The following is an 11,519-nucleotide window of genomic DNA, read 5'->3' as shown; positions in this document are numbered from 1 at the left end:
TTACCTGAAATGACTGCCTCAGTTCCCTTCAAACCAGTTGTGTGAGCTGGAAGGAACCTCAGAAAGTCTCTCGACTCAGCACCCCCCCTCCACCTCCCTATCTGGCGAAAGTGTAGACTATTAAGATAGATGGGTACGCAGCAGATATACAGATTTAATTAGTATTCCCTCTACTCTACTCTATGTAAATGAGGAAAGTTGGTCCCAGATTGTGCTCTCCGAAGGAACAGATCCCCAGCTCACCAGTGATATGTACTCAAATAGTACACATGTGCATGGCTAAAAACTGAGTGGGAAGGGGGCAATCTGTTGCCAGGATTTGTGCCCAGTCCTCTCTTGGTTCTCATCTCCCAAGACCTCGGTTCTCTCACCAGGCTCGGATCAAACCCCCGTAGGGAGGAGGTGCTCAACCAAACAGGGGAAGAGAAACTGGTTGCAGTTTGCAGTGTAAGGGGAGGAAAGCCAGGGCATCCTTGAAAGCAGGAACCAGGTTTCGCTCTTCACCTTTCACAGTGAGTGATACAGCTCCTTACTGTTCAAGCTGTCGACCTTTGACCCTTGACCCAGGCCAGGTGCTGGAGCTCAAGTTTTAAATTCATCTTTCGGTTTGGCATTTTCAAATCTCTGAGAGAGAGAGCAGTCACTATAACAGGAAATATTTTCATGACTGTTTTAAGGACAATTTCTCCAAGAAAAATTATGTTAAGTTTAAGCTTGGCAAAAATCTTGTTCTATGCATTTTAAAAAATTGGCATTCTCTTTTGATGGACACTGAACACTCAAGCAGTATTTCTAAGGCTCCCGATGGTGGCCACTGTCGCGGGAGTAATAATATTACATGCCTCTGTGCCAACAAGGTAAATCACAGGGGAAGTCAGCTTGACAGTGTTAGAACCAGTGCCATTCAGTTGTCGACATTAGAGGCATGTCACTGAGGGCCTGACCACACAGCTGAAAGGCAGAAATGGCGGCTTGGCCCTTCTCTGCACCCATCTCGTTGTGTGCTCTAAAGATAGTTATTTCACTCTTTCTATTGTGGTATGCTCAAATGCAAAAGAGTTACCAGTATTTATTGGAATTACTGTTTAGCACTCTCTTCTTTAAATAGTTTTCTGACTCAGAAAGTCTTGTGTAGATTGTTATTTTGAGCCAGAGTCTCCCAATGTGGAAATTCTTTAGGATTGCATTAGGTTCTTTGGAGAAATGAACTAACTCTTTCAGGCCTGTAGTGTAGCATTTCAGCACACTCCTTGCGTACAAATGAATAAACGCATTATAGAACTTGAGGAGTTTTGACTATTAACCAGAAGACCCATTTCTCCTCTGACCACCGAATCTGTGAGAACTCTGTTCTGGGCTGCAAGCCAGTCCAGTGCACGGTCCCAAGCAACAAAGACACGGAAGTATGAAAGAGTTGCAAGAAATTGAAGAGAACTTCTGGTGATGGAAGCTGGTGCCTGCTTGATTCTCTGAATTCTCTAAATTAACACTGGATTCTCTGAATCCTTTTCATTGTAATCACGGCATGAAGGTGCATATGCCATCAAAGAGCAATTTTTTTTCTTTTAATGTCACTTATCAGCAGAAAATGATCATCATTCAATGGCTCCCTTTTAAAAGGTTAACCTTTATGAAATCTCAAACTCAGCCGAGAAGAAAAGCTCAAATTTCACAGGACTTTGGAAAGTGTCCCTTTTTATGGGCATGGAGAGTGCTCTATCAAAGAATCCAGTCAGGCCTTAAATAGAATCTCTATGTTGACAACTTCCAAATTTATATCTCCAACCTAGACTTCTCTCCTGAACTCCGGACTCACATATCATACAGTGTATTCGACATCTTCACTTAGATTTCTGGGAACATTCCAAATTTAAAATGTCTAAAACTAAATTCCTGATACTGTCCCATCCCAAGCTGTTTTGCCCACCACTTTTCCCATCTCAGCAAATGGAAAAACTATCTAGTCAGGCCAGAACCCTGAAGCCATGCTTGACTCATCTCTTTCTCTCACACTTTAGATCCAATTCATCTGTGGACCCTTTTGGCTCGACTTTCAGTATATATCAAGAATTCAATTGCTGTCCCACCTCCACTGGTGTCATCTGATCCATCATTGTTTCTCACCCTGGTAACAACAAGAGCCTCCTAACCATTCCCCCTTCTTGGACTCTTGTCCCCCTAAAGCCTATTCTCAACATAGCACCCTGAAAGATCCTGTGGAACCTTAAGTCATAGGTTATTCCTCTGTCAGATCCTCCAATGGCTTTCTGTTTCTCTCAGAGAAAAAGTCAAAATTCTCACAATGCCTGCAAGGCAGGGCAGCTCACTACCCAACCTCATTCTGGTCACATTCCCTCCCATCCTCTCTTCCTTCTCCCCTGTCTTCATTCTTCCCTCCTCCCCATGCACACAGCCCCTACTCAGAGCCTTTGCAATGATTGTACCCACTACGTGGTGTGCTCTTCCTCACTGATGAAGAAGGCTTGCTTCCCAACCTTTTTAATTCTTTGCTCAATCATCACCTCCTCAATGAAGACTGCCTTGACCAATCTATCCAAACTACAGCTCCCACCTCCTCACTGCCCCTCCCAATCATCCTTAATCTACTGTATTTATTTTCTCTAATATTTATCACCTGCCCAAATACTATAAATTCTTATTCATTGTGTTTATTTTCTACTACCCCACCTCTTCCCTACCACTAAAAAGTGAGTTTCCTTGAGAATGAAAATCCCTAGAATTTGGTCTACATTTTTACTGATGTAAACCCAGAACCTAGAATAATACCCAGCACATGATAGTTTCTCTCTATATATTTGGTGAACAAGAGAATATCTTTTTCTTTTGAAATAATATGCTTAGCAATGGGAATATTGAGTCTACTAATCCCAAAGGGCCAAAAGCCGTCAGAAGTAGTGGCCATGTCTATACCACCAATGATTGATTCCTCTGTGGAATGGTAATTTCCACGGAAATTAATTAAATTACTATGAAAATATTAACTGAGAATGTTATTATTAATATAACACCAATTTTTTTTCTTTTATCTTTCCCTAAGCATTATAAACCTCCCAATTGATACATTTTAGTGGAAGAATACAGAAGTGAGAATTAGCAGGTAAGATTACAATTTTAAAGTATACATAAAGCCAGAATTTTCTAAAACAAACAATGTTATTTGGTATTTCTTTACAACCTAAATATTAATATGGAAGAAGTGTTGTGGTGTTAAAAAAAAAAAACTTCTTCTCAAGGATGTGTTATTAATAGCAGCTATTCTTGAGGACCTCAATATGAATACGAATACCACATAACATTATTTCATCCTTATGGTGCATGTTGGGGTATCAAGGCATGGCAAACAGTAATGTGCATTTCCCCTCTGAGTTCTAAGCCATCTAAGAGATGGACCCTGAATGTGGACAGATAGAGATCAAAATGTCAGTTTTATCATCGGGAAAAATGTAGGGGGGAATATAGCTTAACCCGTGGCTAAAATCAAGTGTCTTTGCATATCATACACCATGTCCCCCCACCCCGCCAGTCTAGCCCTTAGGACTAATCACTGAAAACAGAGTTTGGGTCTGCAAAGTTGATATTTTTATCAGGCCAACTAAACAGAAAAACACTGCTGAGCTGCAATAGTGGGGAAAGAGAGGGCTGGAGCTGTGGAGCTGTCTCTAGGAGGCAGGTTGGGACCCAAACAAGGTGTGCTTATCTCATGGGGGCAGCAGAAGAACAGAAATACTCATGCAGGGACAGGTGGATTTGAAAGACAGGAAACAAAGCCCAAGCCCCACAGGCCCAGGTTCTCTCCCAAGTTCGTGGATCAAATAAAGGATTCTTCTATTCTTGGAGAGAAGTTTGTGAGAGAAAGAGAAAAGGTGGGAAGCCCTCTCTTTTTTTTAAGATTTATTTATTTATTTGAGAAAGAGAGCGAGCAGTGGAGGGGGCAGGGGGGGGGAGAGAGAGAGAGAGAGAATCTCAAGCAGACTCTGCACTGAGCCCTACTCCGGGCTTGATCTCAAGACCCTGAGATCACGACCTGAGCTGAAACCAAGAGTTGGACACTTAACTGACTGCGCCACCTGGGCACCCCGCCCTCTTCTCAGTAACCTGGGATCATTGGAAAATTGTTCTGTGAGAGGTATTAGAAAAAAAGATAACCCAATTATGTATACCCAATTTCTTACCTATTTTTAAACCAGGGGACACTGATCTGGCTTCAGAATCTTACTTAAGATCTCTAAGTCCAGATAATGTATGTTCTACCACCCTCACTTATACATGGGTATATACACAGTACTCCTTCAGATTTGAAGTAGCATATGTTTGCATCACCATCTCTACCAGCAAACCAGTCCCCCTGAACCATCTTTTTGCTTTTCCTGCTTGCTTCAAGAAACCTTACATTCTGGGAGTCTCAGATGAAATATCACAACATTTGTTGTCATTGTAAAAGATCATTTAATATTCCGTGGGCACATGCCATATGTTTTGAAGGAAGATGATAAGTACTGTTTTGTCACTTTTTCTTGGCAAAATGCAAAATGGAGTGAAAACAAAGACACTTTCCATACATGAAGCTTTAAGAAAATATTGGGAAAAATATTGCAAACCGAGTTACAATGTGCCACTTCTGAATTTTATTGGTTCGAAACGTTCACAACTATTCTCTTACCACTTTACAATAGATAGTTGTTCACACAGAGCCTTGGCCAACATGGCACTGCATCTTATGGAAATATGCATGGTCTGCTCAATGAATGAAAAGGACCCGTTTTTCCGACTTATGATGAATTCAGCACACAGTTATTTTCTTAAATAAAAGCAACCACCCCCTAGGCTTACACTGGGGAGTGAATTGTGACAACGTAACACAGAGGCCAAGTGTTCTGCAATGGGATTAAGGTTCACACCATAGAATTAAAGGCTTTAAAATAGCACTGTTAACATCCGGGTGGATAATAAAGAGAAACACCAAGTAATATATAATCACAGTATCATACTAGATAGAAAATCAATGGGAAAATGAGGTAACTGTCCTGCAGTAGTCTGTCCACACTGTGGCAATAGCGAATGGAACTGTAAAATGGATGGAGACATTAAGATTTAAATGTTCTAGTCACTCATTACACACACACACACAACTATCATAGGACTGGAATTAAAGAAATATGAATGAGAACATGTGGGATAGATGATATGCTACATATTGTAAGTGCTCTAAGCAACACCATACCCCATTGATCTCTAAGGCTAAGGCAATGCATACAAGTGCGGTCATTCAAATGAGAATCACTCTTGAAGGGTGAAGACCAACTTTGACTCCATTAGGTTGTTATTAATTTCTAAAATATGTATTTGGTTACAAATCATATTCCAAAATAAATAATATCAAGCACTTGGTTCTGAGGCCCCTCACTCAGAAGCATCTTCAGAAGGCAACTCCAGGAAGCAGCAACACGCAGAAGGAATATTTTAGGCTTTTGTGGTTGATGCTGGATCATCATTTTTCCCACAAGCGGCTCATTGTATGACTTTACAGAAATGAAGTGTTTTGCCCTGGCTATTACAACTACAAAATGGGCTTAGATCTAAGGAAACTTCCATCTCAGTACCTTAAATGGGGCTGTTATCAGGAGAGAAGTGTGGAAAGATTGTTCTGAAACAAGTGCCTGAGACTAGAACACTTGCCAGGCACAGGGTTCCTACTACACCGAGTCCAGTAGCTGTCCTGAAGATCTACAGCTTCTTCTCTGGGCAAAGCCTGTGTGGTGTTTGGAGGGAGTCACGTTTATTGTGCCAAGTCTTCTAGGATCATCGACCGTGCCTCTTTGATAATCCATCTCTCTTCGAAATAGGATTAGTCAAAAATGTGATGTCGGCGGGGGGGGGGAAACAATAAAAAAGAAAAATGTGTTCAAATGACACAAAAATAATCATCTGCTTCAATTTTTCCAAATATCAAACTAAAGCTGGCAAATATCAAAAGATACCCAGACATTGAGATTTTATTTTTATTTCCAACAATTTTAGAACCTTAATAAAGAGCCTGGAGAAGGTATCTCAGCTAAATGGATTTTTTTTTTTTTTTAACCATGTGTGTTTGACTGGCTGTCCTGGCCAAAGCTGACTTCTTACAAGTTGCTTTGCCAGATGTAACAGAGACAGGCACAATCACTGTGATTAACGTCATGTGAGGAATAAACAGTCTGTGGCTGAGCCAGCGGGATCAAAAAGCTTTCTAACCTACATTTGACCATGACACGTAATATATACAGAAATTTGCTCAATTACATATGTGGTCATTTTCTCTCATGCTCATCATATCCTTTGCAGTTTCAGAACATGTATGTCTAAAAAATATCGACTGTAATTTTTATTCAGCATAGGTTGGAGCATATTGTGTCTGGCGTAATGCATGTCACTGAAGTTTTTATAATATGTTGGAAAGCCATGCCTATTGCTTTTTATCCTCCATTAAATTTTGGAAATCAGGAAACAAATATGTATTAGATATCAATACGATATAGCTTTAATGTATTCAGCTGTGGATTTTCTGAAATCACAAGAAAAACCATATTTTCCATGCTATAGGTTATAATATATTAGGATATTCATATACATAAGCATCTATAGAATATTTAAGTGTCAATTCAGGTCACTTCTTTGAGAAACGTATCAAATCTAGAGTGGTTTTATGTACTCAAATTTGCATGTGTTTCCGGTTTTTTGAGCAATATTTTATAACCCATGTAGTTAAAGAGGTTCTTATCAACTATTAGCTGATCTTAGAAGCACCTACAAGACACTCTAGGAAACTGGAAACTCTCTGCTCTTTCAATAGGGGCATCTCCATTGAGTTACAATCAAATGCATGCCAATTACACCCACATTCCTATTCTCATCATTTGCAAAGAGGGAATGCTGATTGGAACAGCTGTAATGCTGAGAATAAATCTAGTTTGGAGTTTGGATTTAAAGAAAAGTTCCTGACTCACTTGTTAAACTAATAAAATTGACTTTATGATGAAAAAATGGACTCAGTGTAAACATACTGGATAAGAAACACACTGGGAAATAATAAACTAAATGAGCTAGCAAATCTCTTACAAATGTATAGAAATAATTGCCTCACATATTAAATTATTCTTTGATATTCTGGTACAGAATTAGAACAAGTTGAAATTAAAGAGACAAACCTTAAGTTACTAGTCATTCTTTTCGAAGTATGCTTTATGCCAAATACCTTGAGAAAAAAATATCTTCAACTCACAAAAAGAATTGGGGTGGGGGGCAGCTGGAATTGTCAAGCTTGGAGAATCCATCCAGGAGTATGCAATTTTCCTGACATGTCATGTTTCCAGTGATTTCCAAGTATCCATTGTTTAAATTCAAAATGATAATTTCATGAACGCTTACTGGAAAGTTTGAGTATGTCGCAGTGTTTGAAACCTCACCACCATCACCACCAAAACTCAAACCTGTAGATTAACATGGAAGTGCTAAATCCTTTGGTCTGGGTGTGTCAATAATTCTATTGGAAGCCTAAAGACAGAACATGATTCTTTTATTAAGTCTCTTCTTGCTTCTAATAAACAGGTTAAATATGCTTATTTCTTACCATTTGAGGACATTATTAATACTGATAATACGGAACATATAATTGCCATTGCTACCTAAGGGTCCAGTTTATCACCAAGATATAATTCTACCCTGGCAGGATTGGTTCACCCAGCTTAAGGTACTTTAAGTTCTTCAGGGAAGAGAAGTCACATAAGCTTAAAATTTTAGTGTTACCTTTTTAAATGAACTTATTCTTGCTAGGTAGGTGAAAAACACTAGAGAGAAGGGCTAATGAGGACGCAGGGTTGCTGATGGAGACTGAGGCTGCAAGGCAGGAGAGTCAATTCAAGTTCCAGGCCTGTCTCCGATGAGCTGGGTTAACCTGTGTAAAAACCACATAACTTACTTTGCCCTCATTTTCCTCTTTTTTTTTTTTTTTTTTAATAAGAGAATTGGGTTAGAACAGGGTATCAGAAAACTTTCTATAAAGGGCCGGACAGCAAATATTTTAGGCTTTGCAAGTCAGATATGATTTCTGTCACAAAGGCTTCTTTGCCTTTTTTTTCCCAAAAATGTAAAAACTATTCTTAGCTCACAGGCCATTCAAAAACAGGTGGCAGGCTGGTTTTGGCCTGCAGGCCATTGTTTTCTGATCCCTGAATTAGAGAATAACATGTTTCTTATAGAGCCAAAATTTAAAGATGCTATGAGTAACCATGTGTAAGTCATTTTCTTACAGAATAGGCCCAAACTTTAATACCAGGGGATGCTGGTAACCAACAAAAGAGAGAATGTCACCACCATCTCAAAAACGTTTCAAACTCTCAGATTCCTGCAAAACTTTCAATCAAGCAACCATTTGTCAATCCTTACATTTCAGATACTTGTACACCTACATAGAGAAGGTGTCCTTTATTCCACATGGATGACTTCTTATCCTGAGGGATAACTATTATTTGTACAGAAACAATATAACAAGGTGAAAGCAATCCCCGTGTCAAGTGTGGCTTGCAAGATCAACTCAACAGTATATCAACAGTACATTACATCACCATTGGCAGCATCCCAAAGTGAAAGGCAAATGCCCAGGATGGCTTCCGATCTTTTGCAGTAACATGGATGGATACATCTCTGATCACTAATAGCTATACTGATCCTCAGGAGCAAAGATAGATAAAATTTCTGTATACTTATTCTAATTTTTTAAGAAATGGAAGGAAAACTAGCATTTATAAACACCTACTAGGTGTCAATCCCTTCAATATATTAATAGTAATAATAGCGAATACTCATAAAGTCTTCCTTTGAGCCAGACATTGCTGCAAATACTTTATATGTACTAACACATTAAAACCTAAGAACCGTCCTATGTGTTAAGTACTATTATCTGCCCTAATAGGTAGATATTATTATCACTGGCATTTTTACAAGGGAGGAAACAAACAACCAGGGAATTTAAAGGATACAGGGCTTGAATGAGAGCCAGCTACCTCAAATCTCCTTTCTGTTTCCTTACGGTTTTTTTTTTCTTTCCTTTATTATTCTTCTTTTAATGAGGTGGGGACAGTATGTGTGTGTGCATGTACAATTACTTTAACACAGATTAGAGCTAAAATTTGATTCCATCTAAATCTAAACCCAAGGTGCCAGCTATCCCCATAATACCAAGGGTAGGACAATGGTCCAAATCTCAGGATTACTTAAAACCCAGGTTCCTCTGACATACAGGTTGCACATGATTCCCAAGATAGCGCCATATTCTCACTTAGGACTGAAATACCACCCACTATGAATCATATGCATCTGGACCCATCAAGAACCCAGTGTGGAATTTTAACCAGTATGAAGGATAATAATACTTCAAGAACTTGAAGTTACATGTGAGAAACTGTTTCAAAAGACGCACATACTTTAAAGTGCTTTGGTGGATTAGAAAAACTAATGTGATAACTCTGTGTCTAATTTGAAAACAGGAGGTAGCTTGGGTCCTCGGAATACTTTATTTCACATGCTCAAGGACTGGAGACTGAGACCATCACTTCACTCCTAATATTTAGTTAAAAACTTTAGAGACTAAGCTTTATTTTGGGGAATCTGACTTAAGGCTTAATTTCCCTTGGGTGTGTAAAATAAAACTGATCAGAAAGACCACAAACACAGTAAAAAGAGGACAGGCTTTGAATCCAGCCAGATTGGGGGTTGAATCCCAACACCATCACAAGCTCTCCACGTGCTTCAATCGCTTAGTCACTATGACCCTTAGCTTCCTCCTCTGTAAAGAGGGCACAAATTACACCTGCTTTATAAGGTTGGTCTAGGATCGGAGATAATGTAGGTAGAATGCCTGGTACATAGTAGGTATTCAATAAAGAGTAGTTTTTATTGCTAATTAGAAGCATGGAGGTTTGACATGTCATGGCAAAGGTTTAATATTTGTGTAATGCAACCAATCCTCCTTATGTAAGTGCTACAACCTCATGATTATCCACCAATAATTATTCAGTCCCCCAAATATATGTCATGAAGCCTACTATAGAAAATGTTGATCTAGAAACTAAGCTACTTAAGAATATAACTAAAACTAGCAGGAAAAACATCTGAAAAGTATAATAAGACAAAGTAACTGCTTGTGCAAATTGAGTGATCTTGTGGGAAGATTGTAACCAACTAGGTGTTACCAATGTAACACTTCATACCATCCATTTCTCATGGACTTTGGCATCAAGAGAGCTGCTTGCTCTTAACTGTTAGCCTTTGTTGTATCACCCACTGTGGAACTCAGAACTAAATTGTATATTCAGTCTGAGTAGTTCTACCTAAGACATTAGAATACAATTCTTCCTTTGCCCTTTCATTTATATTTTTTGGGGGGATTTGTAATATTTTCAACCATGGAAAATTTGCAAGTACAATACAATAAATAAATAAATATTCTTCTCTGAGCCATTTGAGGGTAAGCTTACCAACACAATTCCCCATCACTTCTGAGTGTTTTATTGTGAAACTTGTACAAAGATGTTCTCCTATATAACCTCAATAAAACCATCAAAATCAAAAAATTCGATTGATACATTATCATAGTCAAATCCACAGACCGCACTCAAGTTTCACCAATTGTTCCCCTAATGTCTTCAGTAATGAAGGGTGTCCAGAATTCTGCAATGCATTAGTTGTTATGTATCTTTGGTCTCCCTCAGTCGCAAACACTTCCTTATTTCTTCTTTGATTTGTATAACTTTGGCAATTTTGAATAATACCGGCCAGTTTCTAGAAGGTCTTCCGATTTGGGTTTGCCCGATATTTCTTTATCAGATGGAACTGATTTTTTGTTTGTTTTGTTGTTGTTGTGTTTTGTTTTGGGCATGTAACAGAAGGTATGCTAAATTCTTCTTTTTTCATCTTACCAGGTGGTACATGATTTTGAGGTGTTCCAATATTGCTGATATTATCTGTGATTATTTGATTAGGGGAGTTGGCCAAGTTTCTCCACTGTAAATCTCCTTCTTTCCTCTTTGATTTCTTAAGTTTATAGGATGAGATATTCTGAGGTGAGATAAATATTCCATTCCTTGTCAAATTCTTACACACTGCTGGTAGTATCCATTGATGTTTGACAAATGGTGATTTTCTAGTTTGATCATTCTGTATGTAGTAAGTTAACAATTCTAATTCAATTATATCTTCTTTTTATTAGATTTTATTTTATTTTTTCAAATTTTTGTTTAAATTCTAGTTAACACAGTGTAATATTGGTTCCAGGAGTAGAATTTAGTGATTCATCACTTGCATAGAACACCCAGTGCTCAACACAAGTGCCCTCCTTAATCAATCATTCCTTTGGGGCACCTGGGAGGCTCAGATAGCTAAGCGTCTGAGTCTTGATTTCAGCTCAGGTCATGATCTCAGGGTGGTGAGATGGAGCCCTGTGTCGGGCTCCTCGCTTAGCAGGG

At 38.8% G+C, this 11,519-nt stretch overlaps 1 long non-coding RNA gene across 1 annotated transcript in view; it reads right to left on the bottom strand.

The window, feature by feature from the left end:
* Positions 1-4,636: 4,636 nt before the first annotated feature.
* Positions 4,637-11,519, bottom strand: part of LOC118538888 (uncharacterized) — a 138,278-nt gene continuing 131,395 nt past the window's right edge. The window contains exon 8 of the long non-coding RNA XR_013441173.1: positions 4,637-5,853. This is a non-coding gene — a long non-coding RNA (uncharacterized LOC118538888). The remainder of the gene's footprint in view (positions 5,854-11,519) is intronic.

This window comes from Halichoerus grypus, chromosome 9 (assembly GCF_964656455.1).
Source record: "Halichoerus grypus chromosome 9, mHalGry1.hap1.1, whole genome shotgun sequence".
Classification (NCBI taxonomy): Eukaryota; Metazoa; Chordata; class Mammalia; order Carnivora; family Phocidae; genus Halichoerus; species Halichoerus grypus.
This window is presented reverse-complemented; position numbering and strand designations above follow the sequence as displayed.